At 37.6% G+C, this 23,719-nt stretch overlaps 1 pseudogene; it reads left to right on the top strand.

Annotated features, from left to right (window-relative positions):
* Positions 1-2,990: 2,990 nt before the first annotated feature.
* LOC144372876 (transport and Golgi organization protein 1 homolog) overlaps positions 2,991-23,719 on the top strand; it is a 175,870-nt pseudogene continuing 155,141 nt past the window's right edge.

The raw sequence follows: 23,719 nt of genomic DNA, 5'->3' as shown, positions 1-23,719 counted from the left end.
AGGTAACAATCGAGCAGGAAGCAGAATTCAAGTCTGTTTGATGGAGGGATTGAGCAGTCCAGGGAAGGAATGAATGAAAAACGAATACCCAGGTGAGCTGGAAACTTAACTTGGAGATGAAAAAGGAGCATGATGGGGGGAATTGAGACAGGGACCCAAGATATCTTTTTTCTCCCTTCTTCCATTAAAAAAAAAAGTAACCTGTAATCCTAGCTACTCAGGAGACAGAGGCAGGAGGATTGCAAGTTTGAGGCCAGTCAGACCCTGGCTCAAAATAAAATGAAATAAGATAAAAAGAGCTAGGGATACAGTTCAGCTCCTGGATCAGTCCCCAGTACTGCCAAACAGGAAGAAAAAGAGGGAGAGATGTAACAGAGGTTGGTCATCAGTATTTAGTCTGGATGTAGCAAGGCCTCCTTGTCAAGGCCTCCAGAATAGACCAGAAATTATAAGGATATGATACGATTGCTAATTTACTTGTTCTTGCTGCCCCCCTTCCCCCACTGGAAATTGAACCCAGGGGCAGGCACTGTACCACCAAGCTTTATCCTTTTTATTTATTTATTTTTAAATTTTGAGACAGGGTCTTGCTAAATTGCCTAGGTCGGCCTCAAATTTGTGATCCTCCTGTCTCAGCCTCCAGACTTGCTGGGATTATAGGCATGTGCCATCACAGCCAGCAAGGATAACAATTGTTGAATTCAGGTGGAGAGTGTACAAATGTGTTGTATTGTTCTTTTTTTTCTTTTTTTTTAAAGAGAGAGAGAGACACACACACACACACACAGAGAATTTTAATATTTATTTTTTAGTTTTCGGCAGACACAACATCTTTGTTTGTATGTGGTGCTGAGGATCGAACCCGGGCCGAACGCATGCCAGGCGAGCGCGCTACCGCTTGAGCCACATCCCCAGCCCTTGTATTGTTCTTAAAAGTTAAAACTTTTCTGTGCATCTAAAAATATTTCTTAGACATGGGTGTTAAAAAGGGTTATTATATTGGCTAAAGAAAAAGTATTCAAAATCAGATTAGTTTAGAGAGTTTGGTTCACGGCCTTTCCACACTAACCTCACCTAATCTACATCACATCCCTGTGGGGTAGGTGGCACGGGGTGGGGTGCATTTCACAAATGAACAGAAACTCAGAGAGATAAGAGGTTTGCTCAAGGTCACACAGTAAAGTTTAGGCCAAGCCGAGAGTTGAACCCACATCTATCCAAATCAAAATTCTCTGCTTCTCTTTTTAAAGACTCTTCTCTCCCATCCCATTTCCCAGGGCTGTTGGATAAGGCGAGACCCATGTGCATTTACCATGTGTCAGGCATTGCATGTATCAGTCAAATCCTCACAACAATCTCATATGGTCATTACTAATGACATTCCCATTGTATTAAGGTACAGAGAGTTTAACTAACTTGCTTAAGGTCACAAGCTAAGAATGGAAGAGCTGGGAGTTAAAGAACCCCGGCAGTCTGGCTCTATAGCCTCCCCTTAAAAGGGTCAAGTTAACAGTGGAAAAAGTTCAAATTGCTTTAGGAATATAGAGTAGGATTAATTTTGGTTCTCACAGAATCCCTGAAAAGTTCCCCACTCCTGGCTTCTGACATATTCCAAGACAGGGCTCTGGTTTCAGATGTGCCCACATGGGGGACACTTGCCTCTTGGATTCATCTGGGAGCTTCTTGAAGATGGTGGGGTGCTACTGTCACTCCCCATGGGTCTCTAGCTATTGCTCACTGCCTTCTGAGGTGCTCTGGATCAAGGCTGGTCTTTAGATATGGTCCCATGCTAAAGTGATGGGATAGGGCACCAATTTGCCTACAGAATGAGCTGCAGGGTCCAGAGAGACCACTGAGGCAGTTTTACGGCTCAGTAGTCAAGGGCCTGCCTTCAGAGTCAGGCCAGTTTTGCGTGGAAGGGCGTGACTTGCTTCTCCTTATAGCAATGTCAGTTTCCTCTTTGGTTCCCTGTTCCGTGGGATGTGCACCTGTCTACAGGTCTCCTACTTCACTTGCTGGCCTTGGGTTCAACCTGGGGCCAGAGTGGGCTTTCTCCACCTCAGGACCTTTGCCCTGCTGTTCCCCCTGGTGGCACTGTTCTGTCCTCACTTGTGGCTGGCTCTTTCTCACCCTTGGTCTCAGCTGATGTCAGCTGCTTAGGGAGACCTTCCTTGTCTACTGTAGCCTGCTGCCAACACATCCTCCTGTTTTATTTTGCTCATATCTGTTATTAGTACCAGATAATTATTGATTGACTTGCGTTTATTCTCCTCCACGTGAATATAAGTTCAAATAAGACAAGAGATTTATTCTGTTTTGTTCTCAGCACTAACAACTGCATCTGGCATCCAATAAATAAATAATGAATTGATTGAATGAATAAATAAACGAATGAATGAAAGCCGAGCCCCCCAAGCATTACAATCCCAGTTCTTCTGCTGCAGTGGGCTATCAGACGGTCAGACTTTGCAGATGGCCCCTTGGCCCCCTTCTCCAGGAGCCCGAGCGCGAAGCCGGCTGGCTCTTGAGAGACGCTCCCTGCAAGCCTGGGCGGTGGCCCCGCGGGGAGAGGGGCTGTCGTCATTTAGTGACACTCCCTAAAGCCGCTGCGCGGCCGCGGGGACGACTGGGGTCGGGTGGCGAGCGCGGGTCTTTTGCGACGGTGCCCAGCGGCACTGGTCCCGCCCCTCCGCCCCTGTGCGACCGCCAGCCTCGCCCCCGTCGCCCCGCCCGCTTCATGTGGCCCGTCCCGCGGCGGCCGTTGGCTGGGATCCGCGAGGCGGCGGCGGCGGCGGCGTCCCGCGAGGCTCCGGAGACGGCGGCCGAGGCCCAGGCGGCGGCGCACCGGAGCGGCAGGAGCAGGCCGCGGCCCTCAAGCGGCCGCCCGGCTGCAGCATGTGCGCCCGCCGGGGGCTGCTGTGGCTGCCGCGCCGCTCTCTGCTCGCCGCGCTCTTCTTCTTCTCGCTCTCGTCCTCGCTGCTCTACTCCGTGTACGTGGCACCCGGCAAAGGTAGGAGGGGGCCTCCCGGGACCCGACCCCCACCCGGGCCAGCGCGCCTGAGGCCGCCGCACCTTCCCGCCCGTTGCGCCCGGCCCCGGGGCCCCGCCCGCCGCGCCGCGGACCCCTTCCCCCCCCCCACGCCGCGGACCCCTTCCCCCCCCCCCCCTGCGCCGCGGACCCCTCCCCCCCCCCCCCGCGCCGCGGACCCCTTCCCCCCCCGCCCCGGCGCGGCTCCCGGCATTCGGCGCACCGACCTGGCGCCGGCGGCAGCGCCCCGCCGCCCGCACATCCTCCCCCGGCGCCGGAGCCCCCTGCCCGCCCGAGCCGCGCTCCCGCGCCGGGTCTCCGGTTCCCCGGTCCCCGGGTCCCGCCGACCCCTGGCCCGCCTGCGCTGCCCACTCCCCCGCAGCGTCGTGCCGCCTCTGGCCCCCGAGTCCGAGCCATTTCATAAAGAAAAGTAAAAACTGTAAAGGTCTCATAATACCAAGGTGCTGGTAAGCAACAGAAATTCTCATACCTTGTGGGTAGGAATGCATATATTTTCCTCATAAAAGTCTTATGAATCTTTTATGAGGTTTATTTCTATATATTTTTCTTATAAATGATATTTCTAAATTTTATATTATCTGTTGTTCTCTGTGAGAATGAAATTGATTTTTTGGTGATTGTTGTACTTATGTTTAGCAACTTACCTGAACTGCTATAATACAACTAATGACTTGTCTATAAATTCTTAGGATTTTCTTTATAGATAATTGTATCCCTAGTAGGTAATCCTAAGTTTGTTAGCTTTCTAATGCTTAGTCTTTTAAAAATTTTTATTTATCTTATTTTGCTGCTGGAACCTGTAGCACAATTTTGCTAGAAATAGAGATAGCAGGCATCTTTATGTTGTTGTTATTTGTTGAAATTTTTAATCTGTCCTTTATCTGATTAAAAAAAAAAACAATTGTTGAGTGCTTTCCTGCATCATTTGAGATAAATACGTTTTGTTTTCCCCTAGAATTTTCAAATATCATGAATTACATGTTATTCTTTTTGTTGTAGTTTTCAATGCTGGGGATTGAAGGGCCTTGTACACGCTAGGCAATTGCTCTACCACTGAACTACATTCCCAGCACTTATGCTGATTTTTAAATATATTTGCATACTGAGAATGAACTCAACTTTGACATGTTTTTATACATTATTAAATTTTCTTTAGAAAGGATATATATTTATGCTTCTCACTGGGTTCATAATTGAGATTGGCTTATGTTCTTCCTTTCTCATGCTGTCCCTGTCATATTTTATATGCATTTTTAGATTTAATTATAATATACAGTGTGCAAGTCATTACAGCTTCACAAAGTGATCACATTTGTGTAACAAGAAAGAAGCAGAACTTTTCTAGGACACCAAGGCCCCTTCATGTTCTCTTCTAATCAGCACTCTTTCCCTGACAGTAACCAAAATCCTAATTTCTAACACTTTAGTTTTACCTTTTACTTTAATGTTATAAAAATGAAATCCTATATTTGAGGCCATTTTAAAAAACAAATGTTCCTTGTTTGAGGCCATTTTAAAGAATAAATGTTCCTTGAAAAGAATGTGTTTGTTAGATTCAGGATTCCTCATAGGTTCGTTGGATCAAATTTTTTTATTACATTGTTCTTACTAATGTCTAAAAATTATTTTTATCAATTATTATTTTATTAAATCTACTGTTTCATTTGCATATTATTACTTTCTTCTTATAATTTTATATACAGATTTAGAATCACCATAGTTATTAACTCACAGCTAATTTTGAACTTCTTGTCCTAGGTTCATGCTTTGAATATCCTCAGAGCCTTGTTTAGAGATACACATCTAGGAGAAAATATCATTCCGTATGTTGCCGATGGAGCTAAGGCTGCAATTCTGGGTTTTACCTCACCAGTCTGGGCAGTGAGTGCTTTTGCCATTTACTTTCATTGATTTAATTGTACCTCTGATTAAGTTTTAATAAACCTTTCACTGGATGATAAAAAAATATATATTGCATTTTATCAAGGAATTTCTCTAGGGAATAAATTCTTGGATCAGACTATATTTTGATTCTTGATGTTTTATGGCTTCATTTTATCTCTTTTGTTGGTTTATTAGACTTAAGTCTTTTATTTTAGTGCAGTAAGCTATAACTTTAACTTATCACAGTCTACCCTTGAGTGATATTTTGCTGTGCCACTTAAAGTATAAGAACTTAATATTTTGCTTCCCTTTTCTTCTTCCTATCTTGATGCTGCTATTGTTATACATTTTACTTTTTTGTGTGTTGTAAGCCTACCCTAGGTTGTTATTACTTTTGTTTAAAGTCAGTTATCTTTTTTTTTTAAATTTGCCATTTTAACCATTTAACTTGGCATAAGTGTATACAATATTCATCACATTACACATTTTCAGAACCTTTTGTCATCCCCAACAAAAGATCTATACTCATTAAGTTTTGACTTCCTGTATTTTCTTATCCCCGGTAACCTCTGTAATACCTTTGGATTCTATGAATTTACCTGACCTAATATCTCTTATAAGTGGAATCATAACAATATTTATTAATTTATGTTTGGCTTATTTCGTTTAATATAATGTCTTTAAGTTTCAACCAAGTTGTAACGTGTCAGAATTTTATTCCTTTTTAAGTCTGCATAACATTTCATTGTATGTGTGTACTTTATTTTCTTTATCCACTCATCTGTTGATAGATTGTTTCGACATTTTACTTATTATGGTAATTCAGCAGTGAGCATTAGCATACAAGTTATCTGAGTCCCTGCTTTCAGTTAATTTGGGTGTATTATAGGGTAATTCTATGTTTAACTTTTTGAGGAACCATCAAACTCTTCCATAGAGACAGTATCATTTTACGTTCATATCAGCAATGCACAAGAGTTCCAATTTGTTTAAGTCTTCACTTAGGATTTTCATTTTTTAAAATGATAGTTCTTCCTGATGGGTGTGAAGTGGTATCCCTTTATGATTTTGCTTTGCATTTCCCTACTGATTAGTAATATTGATCTAGAAGCAGACCAACTCTTTCTTAGTATCTTAATGTATCTCTTTTTGGATGTTGTAGATTCTGTATATCATATGTTGAGTGAGTGGTACCAATATATTCTATCAAAAGTTGAAAAATCGGGCTGGGGATGTGGCTCAAGCGGTAGCGCGCTCGCCTGGCATGCGTGCGGCCCGGGTTCGATCCTCAGCACCACATACCAACAAAGATGTTGTGTCCGCCGAGAACTAAAAAATAAATATTAAAAATTCTCTCTCTCTCTCTCTCTCTCTCTCTCTCTCTCTCTCTCTCTCTCTCTCCTCTCTCCCTCTATCTTTAAAATAAAAAAAGTTGAAAAATCAAGCACAAAACATTAAATAGAAGTCAAAATATTGAGTCACTTTTTTTTCAATATAACACTGTCCAGAAACCATTTGACTTAGAACTCTGTAAAGACTGTGAGCAGTACCTAGTATACTTCTTAGATTTAAGAAAGGAAACTTTCATGTGTCTTTTTTCATGATTCCTTGGAGAAACCCTTATTTTTTTTTCTCCTATGTCATTGTGTCTTCTAGAGTAAAGGACAATAACCTATGATTCATAGGCGCTTGACATGTGGCTTTACAAAAATGCTTGGCAAAGGGGAGGGGAGGAGCAAAGAACCTAGGTCTTAAACCCACAGAGTGGTGGGGTGTGGTGGCGCATGCCTGTGATCCCAGCAGCTCTGGAGATCTGAGGCAGGAGGATTATGAGTTCAAAGCCAGCCTCAGCAACAGTGAGGCATAAGCATCTCAGTGAGACCCTGTCTCAAGATAAAATGTAAAGTAGGGCTGGGGATGTGGCTCAAGTGGTTAAGTCCCCCTGAGTTCAATCCTTTGTAACTCCCCACCCACAACTCCCACAAACAAAACAAAATCCACAGAGTGGAGTATTTACTAGACAGGCAGGCTTTCCAATTAGTAGGCTGCACAAACCATTCCGTACCAATATGATAAGCCTCTAATTGAGATTCAGTCTGTTGCAGTGGCTGCCAAAGGCACAGACTCCCAGTGTGAGGAACACTCCTCAAAGTTGCCAACATTTGCCTAGACAATTGGGCATCTTCTTGTAAGAGATGCAGACTTTTGGAATTCTGTCTAGGAGCATTGCATAACTGCCCTTGAAGGCACAGCGTTTACCTTTTACATTTATAGGAAGTAGAACAATACCCGTATACCATCAGTGTAATCAGAGATGTAGGAATGTGGCTTGATCATCAGGAAAATTAGAGATGGTAAAACTGATTGCCAACAATATTAATATTGTTTTCTTCAAGTCTAATCCAGATAATACAAGAAATATTTTCTGTGAAAGGGCTTTAGCAGTGTGAAATGTGGTGATTTTCCCAACTTTTTGCGAAAGCCAAAAGTGTCAGAAACAAATGATTCCTTTGTGGAAGTCCATTTGTGAGACCCAAAACAGTAATGCATATGCCTGAAAAATTTTTTTAAATAAAGGAAAACATAAGAGAAACCTTTAAAATGAGTTACCTGTTAAGCCACCACAGAGTTATCATGATTCTGATGCATATTTTTTATCCTGTGAGTTTTATGCATGAATACTATCCATATCCATATATATATCCACAAAAGCTTGTAATAATATAAATGCTTATGATAATTTTATTAACTGGAATCTTCCTTTTGAACACTGGTTGTATAGGAATATTTTGTTTCTGTTTGCTGTTCTTGCTTTGTCAGACAAAGTAACATCATACCTGTGACAATCTATACTGTTGCCATAAATTTTTTTAACTTTATAACAACAAAGGTTTATTTAGCTCACAGTTTCACAGACTCCAGGCATAGCATTGGCTGTGTTCAGTTCTGGTGATGATCTTCTTGCTTGTAGAGTCCTGAGCAAGCATGGGACTTCATGTGGGGTGGGAGGGAGCTCATGTTGCCATATGCTGATTGCTGTATTTCCTTTCTTATGAAAACCTAATGAAATTATAAGTCAACATAATCACCGGCTATGAAGAAACCTTCATTTTACAGTAACAGTTTACTATAGCATTATTTGTTGAAGTCATTTTAAAGGGTGTTTTTTCCCCTAGTGCTTGTGAAATATGGTTTGATTTACAGAAATTTGATTTGTGTGCATCCTCTCAGGAATATATTGTGCCTAAAGCTGGCTACATCTGTACTTTTGACTTAATTGTTTTTCCTGATAAGTTGGAGAGGCAAAAACCCAGGTAAAGTGAATTATTTGCAGTAAAGGGCCATTTTTCAGAGAGCATTCATGTATAGATTTAATGTGTTTTTACAGATTACTGGCTATTTGTATTGAGACCTTACAGATCTTTCAATCTTTGCTACTTGGTTGGAATTTTTTAAATACAGAGAAAATGTACTATTGTAAACATTGTAGGCATTAGGCATACCTACAGTGTAGTAGATGACATATTAAGCACTGGAAATACTAATATAAATAATGTACCTGGCATCATTTATATTACATTGATTAATTTCAGTAAACTTTATTATACTTCATATTTTATATATAAATAAAATAAGGCTAAGAGACGTGAAATACCTTTGTCTAAGAATGTGCAACTATTATCTGTCTGACTTCAGAATCTGAAGTGTGGTAAAGCAGTTTTGTGTGTGATAGGATTGCAGAAAAGGTCATTTTAGCTGATTTGTAGGGCTTGGGCCCTGTGTCCTCAGAAAGCAACTGGAGGTAAGGTTTTATTGAGTGGTACAAACCCAGAGCAGCAAGAATGAAAGAAAACAATAAATAAGGCAAGAAAGGAGGAAAGATGCTACCAAGTAGGCCCTAACCTTGCAAGAAAACTGAGCTGGTTGTCTTGTCACATGGTACATCTTCTACTATGTGAAACTACTACCTCTTAGAAGAGTCCCATTGCTTGTTTCTTGTTGGTCAGAGTTTACCCCTTGGGGCATTAACCCAACTTGGACAAGTGTTACATAAAATGACTTATAGATACATATGCATAGATCCTTAGAGTTTTCTGGGCAGTTTTTCTTTTAAAATAGCATCTGATTCTCTTTATTATGTTTAGTGACTGTTGGACACCTGATTGCCTTTCCCTAGGCAACTCTCAGCCTTTCCAATAGAGCTTGCCAAGCAACCCAACTAGGGTCCTCCTATGACCCATCCTGAGGTTATATTTTCATCTAGAACAGTTTTATCTTGCTTCTCTCAAGTCAGTTCTGATTCACAGCATGCAGGGGATATCAGAGGAATATACAAAAAAGACACTTTCAGATCTTCCTGGCAGCACTGCCACGGTTACTTTGTGTCTTGTTGGCACCAATGACTCTGCCCTCTGGCAGTTGTGAAGTTGCTATGAAGGTTCCAGGCTTAGGGCTGTGTAGTCTTGAAATCCAGCTGTGCTCCACTCATCATGCTATGTGCCTTGTAATGGAGCTTCATTTACTCAGAGGAAGAGGTACATTTTTTTCTAATTCACTTATAGATGCTGTATGGATTAGTGGAAACCCTTTCTTTACTTTTGACCTCTCATGGGAGAAGTATCTTACAGCTTTGGAAGACAGTTACCAAGAACTCAAGTATTGCTGGTCTTCTCCTTAGAAGCCCAGAAAATATGGCATGGTTTTTCTGGATTATAGGTGTAGGATTTCTTCAAAGTCACATGGCTTAGAACTCAAATCTCATTTAATTGTTTTCAAAAAATGTCTCTTTCTGCTCTAAACCTGTATCACATACCCTGGACAGAATATTAAAATGTTGTATCTTGACCCTATCCTTGACTGCCTACTAGGGGTGTATGGTGTGTCAGTGATCATGCTACATAGCAATTGCACAGGGTAGGCTCCCCTTTCATATTTTTTGAATATTTGTTAAGGGAGTTTATATGTTATGTAATTAAAAAATGAGTGTACATATGTGCTTGTACACACGCATACAACCTGGTGTAACCTAATTTTCTAATAAATTAGAGCTAATAAATTCTTCTATCTCTTATACAAGTCTATATATAGAAGCTTTCTTATGCCAAGAAAGAAAGAAAAAAATTATTCAATGAATAGAAGAGAAATACTTTGGTAACAGTTGTCACTTTGCAGCTGACTACCAAGTCCCTGCCAACCATATGTTGGAGACTCAGTGAAGAAAGAGGTAGAGAGCAGGAAGTATTCTGGTTTTCCCTGATAAAAAGAATTATTTATAGGTAGAAATATTTGACAGTTGTTCTAATCTCTGCATTTTCAACTTTACCACTAATTCTGTCTTTAATTTTTTTTAACTTGCATACTCCTTCATTCATTTTTCCCCAAAGGAATTTGCTTTTATTGTATTACTGTTGCTATAGTTTGGATCTAAGAATTTCCCCAGAGGCCCATGTGTGAAAGGCTTGATCACCATCCTGTGGTACTATTGGGAAGTAATAGAACCTTTGGGAGGTGGGGCCTAGTGGGAGGAAGTTAGGTCATGGAGGCCTGCTCTCGAAAATCCTGTTGGGACCTACACCCCTCCTCTCTTTTCTTTTGCTTTCTGACTCCCATAAGGTAAACAGTTGTGCTCTACTACATGCTCCCTGCCATGATGTTTTGCCTTGCCACAGTCTCAAAAATAATGGGACCAACTGACCCTTTATAATAACTATTTAGTGGTCTGTTTTTTAACTTCTACAGTTTTAAAACAGTATACATCTCAGCATAGGAAATCAGCTAATGTAACATGTAATGAATAAAGGGCAAAAATTAAATGATGTTTAAGCAGATGTAGAAAAAAAGCATTTGAAAATAATCTAATTCCGTTTCATGATTAAAAACACTCAATGACCTAGGAATGGAATTTTCTCAACCTGATCAAGAACAGCAGTGGAAAACATAGCATATACTTACTGGTGAAAAACTGAAAGCTCTCCCTTAAGATCAGTAAAAGGTCAAGGGTATACACTCTTGCCACTTATGTTCAGCATTACATTAGAACTCCTAACTAGGGCAATCAGGCCAAAATAAGATGTAATAAAGGAAGGTGTAACTGTTTTTATTTTCTGATGCCATGATCTTTTATGTAGAAAATCCTAAGGAACACACTCACATAAATTAGAGCTAATAAACAAGTTCAATGAGGTGGCTGAATACAAGATAAAAGTATCAAAGTCATTTTTACTTGAGCAATGAATAGTTCAAACATGAATTCAAAAAGAATTTTTAAAAAAGAATAAAAGAAGAGAAGAAAATGTATGGCATATGTACACTGCTGAGGGCCATTGCCAAGTAGGAATGACGATTCAAAATCCTTGCCAGCGTACCCCATGTTAAATGGACTTGCCTTTGAAATCCGCTGTGACCTTGCATGTGTGTTTGAGAAAGGCAACCCTGCTCAAGGTGATTGAGGGTGGATCCAGGTTTGAGGAAGTATCCTGCAGGTTTGAGGAAGTATCTGGGCTTAAGATAATTTGGGTTTAAGGCATTCCCACTTTAAGACAATAGGGGTTTTAGGGAAGTTGGAGGTTGAAGATTATTGCTGCTGGGATTAGGGTGTTCCTGCTGCGTGTTCCCATTGAGATTCAAATTGGATTTGGAAAAAGCCTCTGTGGAGTAGGTGATTGGGGGTGGCGGGATATTGGAGATTGGAGCAGAATGTGTTAGCTGGAGGCCAGTGTGAGTTTGGGAATAAAGAATTGCTATTTGAATCTACAAAGCTGTGTAGTGGCTCGTGATTCAGTGCCAGCCGAGACACTGGCAGTACACAATGGAGTTCTACTCAGCCATCAAGAAGAATGAAATTATATCGTTTGCTGATAAATGGATATAACTAGAGAACAACATGCTAAGTGAATAAGCGAGACTCAGGGAGACGAGGGTCAAATCTTTTCTCTCCTGTGTGGAAGTGAAGAGAAATAAGGAATAATAAAAGGGAATCTGAAGAAAACAGAAGGGAGAATAGTGTAATAGAAGAAAGTCATTGAAGGGCAGGGTGGAGTGGAGGAAGACTAAATGGACTAAATTATGCTATGTGCTGTATGCATATATCACAATGAGTCACACTTTTATGTATAATTATAATGCACCTAATAAAAATTAAATAAATAAGGTAATAAAATAAATAGAAGAAAGATCAGTAGAGAAAGGGGATTCAGGAAAGGAGGAAGGGAGGGAAAGGGGAAATCTAGAGAATGAAATGGAGTAAATTACAATATATGCATGTATGTACATGTCACAAAGAATACCACTATTATGTATAACTATAATGCACTAATAAAAATATAAAGAAGAATAAAATACTTTAGAAATAAATTTAACAGAAGATGAGGCTGGGGTTGTGGCTCAGTGGTAGAGTGCTTGCCCAGCATGTGTGAGAAACTGGTTCTATTCTCAGCACCACATATAAACAAATAAATAAAGGCCCATCAATAACTAATAGAAATATTTTTTAAAAGGAAATTAATTTAACAGAAAAAGTGCAACCTTTCACACTGAAAATCTGAAAACATTATTCAGAGAAATGCAAGAGGACCAGATATCCCATGTTCATTATTGGAAGATGTTCTATCATTAAGATGATAATATTCCCCAAATTGATCTACAGATTCAACATAATTTCTGTCAAAATTCCATCTGAATATTTTTTGGCATAAATTAATATTTTGGTCCTAATATATGTTAAAAAAAATACAAGGGTCCCATACTAGACAAAACAATCTTGAAAAAAAAGTCAAAGGGCTCATAGGCCCCAATTTCAAAAATTACTACTAAGCAGTAGTAAATTTGATTATGGATTTGACATCAGGATAGACATATAAATCATGGAATAGGATTGATTGTCCAGAAATAAATCTCCACAAAAAATTTAAAAAATAGTGCTCAAAGATCAATGGAGAAAGAATAGTTCTTTCAACCAATAGTACTAGTACCATTAGATAGCTATAATGCAAGGGAATGAATTTCATGTTTGAGGAACTAAAAATGGATAAAAAATCTAAATGTAAGAGCTATAAAAATTTTAGAAGAAAACTTGTGTAAGTTTTTGTACCTTGGAGTGGGTTAACAGTGTCTTAGATACAACACCTAAGGTACAAGCAACAGAAAACAACATAGGTAAATTAGACTTGATCAAAATTAAGAATATACAGAAAACTCTTAGAACTCAATAATAATAAAAAGACAACCCAATTAAAAAAATGGACAGTTCATTTGAATATATTTCCCCAAAAAAGATATTCAGATGGTCAATAAGTACATAAAAAGATGTTTAGCGTCATTAGGGAAATGCAAATCATAGCCACAATGAGATACCATTTTGTACTCACTAAGATTAAAAAGATGGACAATAAAAGTATTGAGGAAGATGTGCAGAATCACAGAATTGGTGAAATTGAAGCCCTAATATATTGCTAATCAGAATATAAAATGGTACCACCATTTTGGCAGTTCCTACAAGCAGAGTTACTGTAATAATTTACCATACTACTTCTGGATGTATACCTAAGAGAAATGAAAACATGTTGATACAAAAATTTGTGCACAGATGTTTTTAGTAGCATTATCCATAATAGCCAAAAAATGGGAAACAAGCCAAATGTCCCATCAAATGCTGAACAGATTTAAAAAATGTGATATATCTCTATTATGGGATATTACCATAAAAAGGAAGAACATATCAAAAAATGTTAGAATATGGGTGAATCTTGAGGATATTGTGCTGAGTGAAAGAAGGCTTACATAAAAGGCCATCTGTTTCATGATCCTATGTATATGAAATGTCTGGAATAGGCAAATATTTAGAGACAGAAATAGATCAGTGCTTTCCTCCTATGGGTGGAGGGAAAATGATGACTAATGTGTGCAGGGTTTCATTTTGGGGCTGTGAAAATATTGTTGATTTAGTGGTGATAGTCTCCCACTTTAGAAATATAGTAAAAACCACTGACTTGTATACTTCAAAATGGTGAATTTTACAGTATGTGTATTGTATCTCAAAGAAGGGAAAGTCATTTTTAAAATATTAAAACCAAGTATCATCAATTGATTACTTTTGGAGGTTTGCTCTGCCCTGAATGGAAAATTGGTTAATACATGCAAATAATTCTGTATTGAGTGAACAGGGTAACCAAATAGATGATTAGGGAAAGTTTTTAAAATTTTTTTCTGGGAATGTTAAGTAATTAATGCAGAAGTTCTGATAGAGTATCACCGTTTTGCTATATGTATCAGAATAGGTATTGATCATAATTGGCTACTAAATGGAGGAATTTTATAATGGATTTCTTGGTCTGTTTGAGCTGGTATAACCAAATGCCACAGAATGGGTGACTTATAAGCAGCAAAAATTTATTTCTCATAGTTCTGGAGGCTGGGAAATCCAAGATCGATGTGCCAGCAGATTCAGTGTCTCATGAGGGCCTGCTTTTTGGTTCATAGAAGGTGCCTTATCTTGTAAAAGGTTAAAAGGGGCAATGGATCTCTCTCTCTCTCTCTCTCTCTCTCTCTCTCTCTCTCTCTCTCTCTCTCTCGTCTCTTTAATATGAGCATTTAATATCCCATTTATAAGGGTAAAGATTTCATAACCTAATCATATCCTAAGTACCCCACCTCCCAAAGCCATCACTTTGAAGGTTAGGATTTCTACATATGTATTTGGGGAAGGAGGCACAAACATTCAGCCAATGCAGGATGGATCAAGCTGATAGTATTGATACCCATTGGTTCATCTTTTTTTTTTTTTTTTTAATTTAGAGACAGGGTCTTACTAAGCTGCTCAGGCCTCAGTAAGTTGCTGAGGCTGGCTTTGAACTTGTGGTCCCCCTGCCTCAGCCTTTGAACTTGTGGTCCCCCTGCCTTTCTGGGATTACAGGCGTGTGTCACTGCACCCGGCTTCATTTGTCCATATTAATATTACTAAAATGCATTATCTGTCTCCTGCCCTCAGTCTATTGATTAAAAAAAAAGAATTTTATTTCTGTTTTGTGCCTGTTCACTTTGTGAAACAGGCCCCTATGGTTTTGTTTAAAGTGTGTATTCTCAACATCTCCAGATGTTTAACTTTAGTGCATCTGGCAGCCTTTGTCAGAGAGTTTGGTTTAGGGCAAAATGGAATTGTGTTTCTGTTGTGTTTTGTTTATTTTTTTGTTATTACTTGTGGTGCTGGGCAAGCACTCTATCACTGAGCCCTACTTTTAACCTTTCTTTTTGTGTTTTATCATTGTTATGATTTGAGGGAAGTAATGGTGTCCTAAATGTCCTTACCAAGCCTTCTGAGACTGGGTAAGATAATCAAGACCTGTGCTAGGCAGAGGTGATACTGATATTGACAGGATGGATCTATTTGTTACAGTTTGGGCATATTAGGCAGGGCATGTAGTAGGGACTCCATTAATGTTTGCTGACTATTGAATGGACCTAAGTAGATCTGTCCAAGATTAGGGTTTCATTGCAATTTTGGTATGAATTTTATTTGGACTCTATGGTCATTTTTCCACTTCCCCTTTTCTTTAATTTGTTGCCAACATTTCAAAATAGTGAGATTTCACATAAAAATCATGTTTCTGGCTTCTGTTAAAAAAGCAGAAGATCTGGCAACATTAGGCTTGCATTCCTTCATGGCAGCTAGTCAGCTGAAGCTGAGCAGGGACTACATTAGACACAGTCCACTGCTGCCTCTGTTGCTCCCTGCTTCTACTGGGCGTTTGAGTTTGTGACCCTTATGCAATGGTTTCAGGAAGTGGTTTTCTAAATCTCAAGTTATTACTTTTAAAAAAAAAATCTTTGTTTATTAATTTATTTTTGTGTGGTGCTGAGGATCAAACCCAGTGCCTCACATGTGTGAGGCAAGAGCTCTACCACTGAGCTATGGCTCCAGCCTGCATTATTACTTTTAATGACTTTTCTGATTATATTGCTACTTAACATACCATATGATCACTTACCTAATTAGAAAATAAGCTCTATGATGGCAGCAATTGTGTGTCTTCTATTTCTAGGTATTCTCTGTGGTGCTGGTATATTGCCTTGCACACCATAAGGAAGGCAGTACATACTTAAACCTCTCTACTCTGATTTGGCAAGGTGATTGAGGAAGACCAATAATGCTAGAATATTCAAGACATTGTCGTGAAATTCCAAAGTATCTTGATGCATTGGCTTGGAAAACATACTCTGTAGTGTCTTGGAGAAATGATCCAAGTTTATTAACATTATTCTTGCCTCTTGTTTTTATTAATCAGTTCTATCATATAATTTTAGGGTTAATATCCCTTGGCTATATTATTGGCATTGTGAAGTTAATGGCATTTGGAATATTAAGTATTTTCTTGACTATTTATTACATGGATTCTTTGAAATTAAGTCTTACAAGTATTTTCTCACAGGTAGGTAAGTACAGAAAAATAAGTGAAAAGAGTTGAGGTCTAGAATAATCGTTGTCAGGAAGGATATGAAAAATAGTTTTTTTTTTTCTTAAAGTACTGTTTGATGATTCAATTCAAGGACAAAATGAAATCAATTGATAATATTAGAATAGGAAAAAACTATATTGTGTTTGGAGTTAGGGCTTAATTTAAGAGTTCATTGAGTCAATTACTATTAAGTTTTTTTTTTTTTTAAAGTTGTCTCATTTTGTGAAAACAAACCATGTTTTCTTTAGTCCTACACTAGCCAATGGTATAATGATTGGAATACCTAGTTGACCATTATACATGTTGATTTCATGCCATAAATATTCCTTGACCCATATTGTGTGTTTATTTTTATAATAGGTGAGAAATTCATCCACTCTTCTCTTTAGTTCCTTGATCACAAGAATTTTTGGAGTTAAAAGGGGAAAGGACGAACTTTCCAAAACAAATAGGTAAGTAAGCTTCATCTAATGCTAACTTTTCTTTTTACACAAAATTGTCCTGGCCAAAAATAATTGTCGAAATTTTGCTTACTATTACAGATTCATCTATAGCATAAAACTATAAAAATGGTATAATGAATTAACCTGTGCTGCCAAATTCTAAATCCTTGGGCAAAAATATCAACTGATTACAAAGTTGACCTTTCAAATCAACAAATATAAAGCAAGGAAGCCAGGGCTGAAATATAGACTTGTTTCTCACTGCAGTAACTATTCTTTTTTCTTTGTGTCTTCTTCAAGTATTCCTGAAATGTCCTACATTCTTTTTTCCTGATGTGTTATCGAGTATTTACTATCTGTGCAGTATCTTTAATCATATAGGCGAAAGTTTAAAAGATTGTGAAACTCTTATCAGAACACCTTCCAGACTACCTGTGCATTCATTACTCTCCTAAACGAAGGGAGAAAGTTGGAGATGTTGACTGTGTGAAATAAATAATGCATTTACTTTTTGGTCTTTAATTTACTCTTTTTTTTTCAGTAAGGCTTTTTAATGTCTGGAAGGAAATCTATGGAACCATTTTGGTTATTATTATTATTATTTTTTAATATAATGCAGAAGTTCTGTTTGTTCTTAAAGAGAAGCTTTGGATAGTTCTTCAGCATTTGAGGATTTAATAGTAGTGTAGTTGGCTTGCAGCTGTTAACACTAGATGTCACTGTCGCTGCATGTTTAATTACTCCCTTAAACTTTTAGAATCCAATTTGACATACAAGTCATTGTCTTAAGGACCTAAACATGAATTCAAGCCCAGCTTCTCTCTTCCCTAAACAAGTTACTATGCTTTTGCTTCAAATTTAGATTTTAAACTGGTATTTATTAAAATATGTCTTCTTGTGATGAAATTAAGTTTTAAGAACTAAAAGATATGATGAAATAATTTTTTGATATGCTTGTGGTAATTCTAGTGAAACCTGCTGTGGTGGTTCTGGAAATTGCTACTTATCAGCCTGTAAAATTCACCAAATATTTCAAAGAAAGGTAACTGGCTCTAAGTTTGAATCCCCTGAGTAAATGCAGGAATACTAAGAGATTTTTTTTCTCCCCTGAGTTGTATTTTTAAAATAAATATTACTACTTTGGTAGCATGATTATAATTTTTACTTTATAGCCTGTTATTTTTTTTTAAATATTTTTAGTTGAAGATGGACACAATACCTTTATTTATTTATTTTTAGGTGGTGCTGAGGATTGAACTCAGTGTCTTACGCATGGTAGGCAACTGCTCTACCACCAAGCCATGACACCAGCCCCTGTAGCTCATTCTTAAAGTAATTTTTCCTGTCATTAACTGAAAATTACTAGTATTTGTTTCTTTTTAACTTTGTCTAATTTGTTAATAATTCTACAGTGTGCTTAAGTTTAAAATAGTTGTATCTTTTTATGAGACCATGATGATGTTTAGTAGTATGAATAAAATATGATATTAAGTAACAATTAAAGTTAATGTTAAAATTGCTCTTCTTGAATGTGTACATAAATTTTACTGTGCACCAGAGAAAAATGATCATTAATTTCATTTAGGTTGCAACTAAAAGAGGATAGAAGAATAAAGGGCGATGAGATCACACAGTTTTACCCTTTTAGCTAAAGTCACACTGATGGAAATTCATTTCTTTTGAATAGAGAAGATTACAAAATTAATAACTTTCCTAGAAGAAGGGAAATGGAATATTTGTATAATTATTTTGACTAATGGTGGAAAGTGAAATGAAGGAATTAGGAAGTTGATATTTTACTTAAGTGTGGTGAACATTTTTTTAGTAAGAGCCTGTATTTCAATAATCAGAAGACTGGCATGTGTCATCTCCTATACAGGCTTCTCTTTTCTATTTAACTCTTGAATTATCAGTTTCTTGGCAGGTCTTCTTAGAAGTTCTGCAAAACATTTAGTTTGTTAAATTTGCAATTGTTTGTGATTATTCTACTTTTGTAGTTTATTTAATTTTGTCACTTTTTGTTGAAATATTTATATACCCATTTTCTACATATTAATTCCCCGAAGGATAGGACCGTTTCCATCTATTCTTTGTATATATAAAGGGCACTTTAAGAATGCTACTTACAATGTCTTGTTGGGTGATTACTCAGTCATCAAATAACTAACCTCAGCTGATGACACCTCACAGCCAGTTAAATTTGCTTTCACAACCACAGGTTGTTCTGCATGCAGTCTTGCAAATGTGTGCTCTTGGTCAGAAAGGAACTGAACATAAAAAGAACATCTGCTTTTTTTCCATCTAGTGTGAAAAGAATGTCTACCTTGGAGTAAATAAACTTGGTTTCTAGGCATTTTGCTGCCACTGGAGATGACCTTAGTAGAGTCCCTTATTCACTCCATACTTCAGTTTCTCAATCTATATGACAGGAGTAGTAAGATCTAGATTTTATCTTCATGGGGTTATTAAGAGTCTACAACAAACTATTACAACTTTATTATTAATTTTTTTAAAAATTGAAGTCCTAAACAATTAGAGATATGGTTTGCTGTTTCTGTCTGTTGCCTTGTTGTTAGACTGTGCCTTTTGAGGACAGCACCAGGGTCAGAATCCTGTGTATCTGGTACCTTGCATACTGTCTGGTGTGTAGGAAGCATATAGAAATACTTGCTTAGTAGAAAAAGTAAATTTTATTACTGGGGAGGGATGGATAAAAAGTTTGTTTTCTACTCCTGCCTTTGTTCTCATAAAGCCACAGTAACCAGCGAGGTTATCCTCTCTGTGCCTTGAGTTTCTTCTTGCTCAAATAAGAGGTTGGGCCAAGCCTGAGGTGTCTTCCCTCTAAAATATGAAGCTGAGACTTTATATAATGTTACTAGAATTGCATGTTTGATAAAGTGCCAATGCCTTAGACAGTACCTGTCACATAGTAGGGACCAGAAGTTTTCATTTAATATGTGGAGAAAGGACCAGGGGTCTGCCTCTCTGTATGAGTGTGTGGAATGCACTTAAGATTGAGCTTTTGAGCCCATTGGTCTGATCTAGATGTGTTCTTTGGATTATGAACAGTGAGAAAATACAAGTTTTACAGTCATGTTATTACACTGTAATTTTCTAACACTCTTTCCTTTCTGTTTGTTGCCATTTAACTGACTTAGTCTGACAGAATGAATAATGGATTCCATGTAAAATCGGAACATGCATAGCCCTGTTTTCTGGGGAAGGTGCTGTGCTTTCTGCTTTTCTATAGTAGCTGCCATCTGTATGTGAATGGACCGTCCTTGATAGCTGCTCATTCTTTATAGGGTAGCAGCTAAACCAATTGCATCTTTAACTCTGGGTCCCTTGTGTGTCTTAACCTTCAACTATGTTAGTTGCAGCTAAGTGGCAAGTGCCAATATATAGTAGTCTGAGAAGCTTTATTTTTGACTTTGTGGAGTGTCTGCTTTGCCAAAACTTCATACAGGTGCTCAGTGTGCAGAGTTAAATAGTATTGCTTTTACATTTTCCTTTTGCTTAAACTCAACCTGTGAGCCAATAAGAACTTAATGATGAATAAGTACTTACCTTGAATTCAGTTTAAATATGAGGGCTCCAAAACTTGGGCTTTTGAGCTTACAGTTCAGCTGGGGAGAAATAGACTGTTACTTGTGAATCAGATGAAAATAGAAGATATCATATACTAATCACCTGCGCAATGTGATTTGGGTAATGAATGCCTTGGACATCTGTAAATGGAAAAAATAGAGTGATGTATTTTGGGGGAAATAGTATTTCTTATAAGGCTTTGGGGATGAGTAGATTTAAGGTCATGAAATAGACTGAAAAAGAGAAATGAATAAATAATTTTGTTTACTGTGTTAAGTGCAATTTCTATTCTGTATTATTAAGAAGAGCTCATATTCAAATTAAGAGCTTAGTACAGTTTACTATAATTTAAGAAGAAAATGGGTTTGTAAAAGCATCACTAGATCCAAATAAAATAATTTCAAATGACTGTATTGGGAGATGTTAGATTTATTTTATTTTCTTGGACATAAATGACAGAATTATTAGAATTATTTTTCTTAGTGGCATAGGTCTGGAGGAACCCTTCAAGGGGCATCTAACTCAGCCCAACTTCTTGCTTATCGGCAGATTTTGAAGCCATTTCCAGACTGACTGGCTTCTTTCCTGTTCTTCGTGTTTTCTAGGAAAAAAGATTCCACAAGTTTCTGTGGTTACCCACTCCATTGTTTAGGAAAGAATTGGTTTTTCAAGACTAAAATTGAGAGCTTTAGGGCAATTGAGTTTTTTATATTTTAGAGAATGTAATTATTAGAATTCAGAATAGCTTATTTGTTTTGAACCACATAGAAGCTTGTAGTAAACACTTACCTATTTGGCCAAACTGAAAATTGGAATTTTCTTTCACTGGGTCTGGTATAATATTAACATCCTCAGACCCAAAGAATTCTCATTTTCCCCATTGAATAACGTTCATTATGTTTTCAATCTGCTGGGTACTAGCATGCAGAGATGAATCAGAAATATTCTGTGCCTAAGGGGAACTGACAGCCCAGTGAAAAATATGGCAGCTATCTGTTGCATTGGATTCTGTTCAACTTACCTTGAGGGAAGGGAGAAGTTTTGTAAGGCAGATGGCATGTCTTTTAGTGTCTTTTGCCTATTCCATGGTTGGCTTGTGCCAGGACATTTTTATGTGTCTAATTTAACTTTCACGAGATCCCTGCAAGGTGAATAATATCATCATCACCTTACAGTGGCGTAAAACCACAGGGAGTGAATTTTAGTTATTTGCCTGCTGTCCTATAGCCAGAAAGTGGCAGGACTGGAACACAAATTATTTTCATGTACAGGGCACTTATTTATCAATACATAGAGCCTGTCATGAGTAGTATTTTACTTTTTTGGTGTATGTCTTTAGATTTTACATTGCCCTAACTGTGGGAGACAAGCCACTTCATTCGTTCATTCAAAGTCTGAATGTGGACCAATAATCACACATTTTTAATATGGTATGTTGATTTCAGTGGGGGTGGGGCGCAGGGGAGAAGTTTGCTTGAGTTGACTCTAAGACCCTTTCTGTGGGTGTTGGAAGACAATATGAATTATGTAGTTTTTTTGTTCGTGGATTTTATGTTTTTGGTGGGGAGGTTATTAGAGCAGTTTATTGCAAGTAAGACAAAGGCAAGAGAAAATACAGTATACCCGATAGAGGGGCAGGCAGGTAGGCTATGGATGAGAATGCCCATAAGTATTCTTTTTTTGAGTGAGCCTCACTGTTTTCATGTATATAAGAGATGAGACAAGAGTAGGCCTTAAAGTTTCTAATATTATGCTGTTAAACCAGAAAGGTAGAAATCATACTTTTCTGGTTGGCAAGTAGGGAATGAATTAAATTAGCCCAGGAGGTTATCAGTTTTACTAATAAGAAATTTACCTTTTTCATAGTTAACTCTGTAAAACTCAATTGTTTGGTGCTATCGAGAGGGGATTTGGGGTTTACAAAAATTCTTGGCTGTGGTTCAATTTCTTTTAGACTTAATGTTTTACAGAATCTTTGGTTACATTTTTCACATCTTTAATTAAAATGACATAAATGAAAACAATTATTATTTGTTTTTATTTTCTAAAGGACCTAAAACGTCACCCAATCCCATTTTCATTTAACAGATAAGAAAATTAAGGTGCAGAAAATTAAGTGATTTGCTCAAGATCACAAAGCTAGCATTAATATAATTTAATGGTTATTTTTAGCTTATAGGATGACTAGAACATTTGAAAAAAATATTTAGAAATGAAGTTTCTATTAGCAACAATAATATTCATTTGAATTTAAATGATTCTAATGTGGAATATGAGGTTCATTCTCCCAAAGAGGCACTTTACTTGTCAGAGGATTTTAAATAATAATGATTTAAAGTTAAGAGCCCCATGATTTGATATAGTCTGGAGGTGTCATTCATGCATTTACCACAGATCTTTGTAGAACATTCAATCTGTTGCTTTAGCCAGGGTAGATAAATGAGTATTTTTGGAGACTGAGAAGTACAGTACAAGTCTTGTGTAACCTTATTGAGATGGTCTAGTCAGAATTAAGTCTGTACTGACATTTTTGTTTACTGGAGAGTTTCATATTTCAACGTTTTGTTCATTCATAGGTTCATGGATTATAGGTAGGAAGACCACAAATGAAATTTGTAACCAAAAAGAAGTTCTTGAAAAGAAATATGTTCATGAACTTAAAGCGGGAATTACTCATTGTATGCTTAAATATTGACTCTTGCATGGACCAAGTAATCTTTGTTCCTTAGGACTGCTTCAGGCCATTGCCCTCTCTAATAACTGAGGCATTGTTGCTCTCGTTTGAGCTTGTTCTATGGAGTCTTGGCAATGCATGCATCCTCTTTCTGCATGTAAAAGCATGATTAAATATTTTTTCTTAGCTTTGATATTTTTGTAGCTTACATTTTATATGAGCCAGACTAATATAATGTAATACCAGGATTACATAATTTAAGACGTCAGGGTTGCTTCCAGGGCTATGAGATAAAGTATTCATTTATCAGGAAGTTTACAAGCTGTATTTGTTGCCCATTCACTACCTGTAGAGAAACACCACAGAGCTCTTTTCCAAATGAGAAAATGGAGTCAAAGAACTTAAGGCCAGAGGGAATGGTTTTCTTAGAACTTAAGATAACATTTATAATTTGTTCAGAATTCAGTCCTAGTAACTATTGATTTTAGTAACATATAGTTTTGAAATTCCAGAAATTTCCAACAATTGTTGTTACACACAAAACTATTTTTGATAAAAATATGATCAATAAAATTTTTTATGTGTGTCTAATTTAACCTTCACGAGATCCTTGCAAGGTGAGTAATATCAT

The sequence above is a fragment of the Ictidomys tridecemlineatus genome, unplaced genomic scaffold (genome assembly GCF_052094955.1).
Source record: "Ictidomys tridecemlineatus isolate mIctTri1 unplaced genomic scaffold, mIctTri1.hap1 Scaffold_182, whole genome shotgun sequence".
Lineage (NCBI taxonomy): Eukaryota > Metazoa > Chordata > Mammalia > Rodentia > Sciuridae > Ictidomys > Ictidomys tridecemlineatus.
The sequence above is the reverse complement of the archived record's forward strand: the minus strand, read 5'-3'. Positions and strand labels throughout refer to the sequence as shown.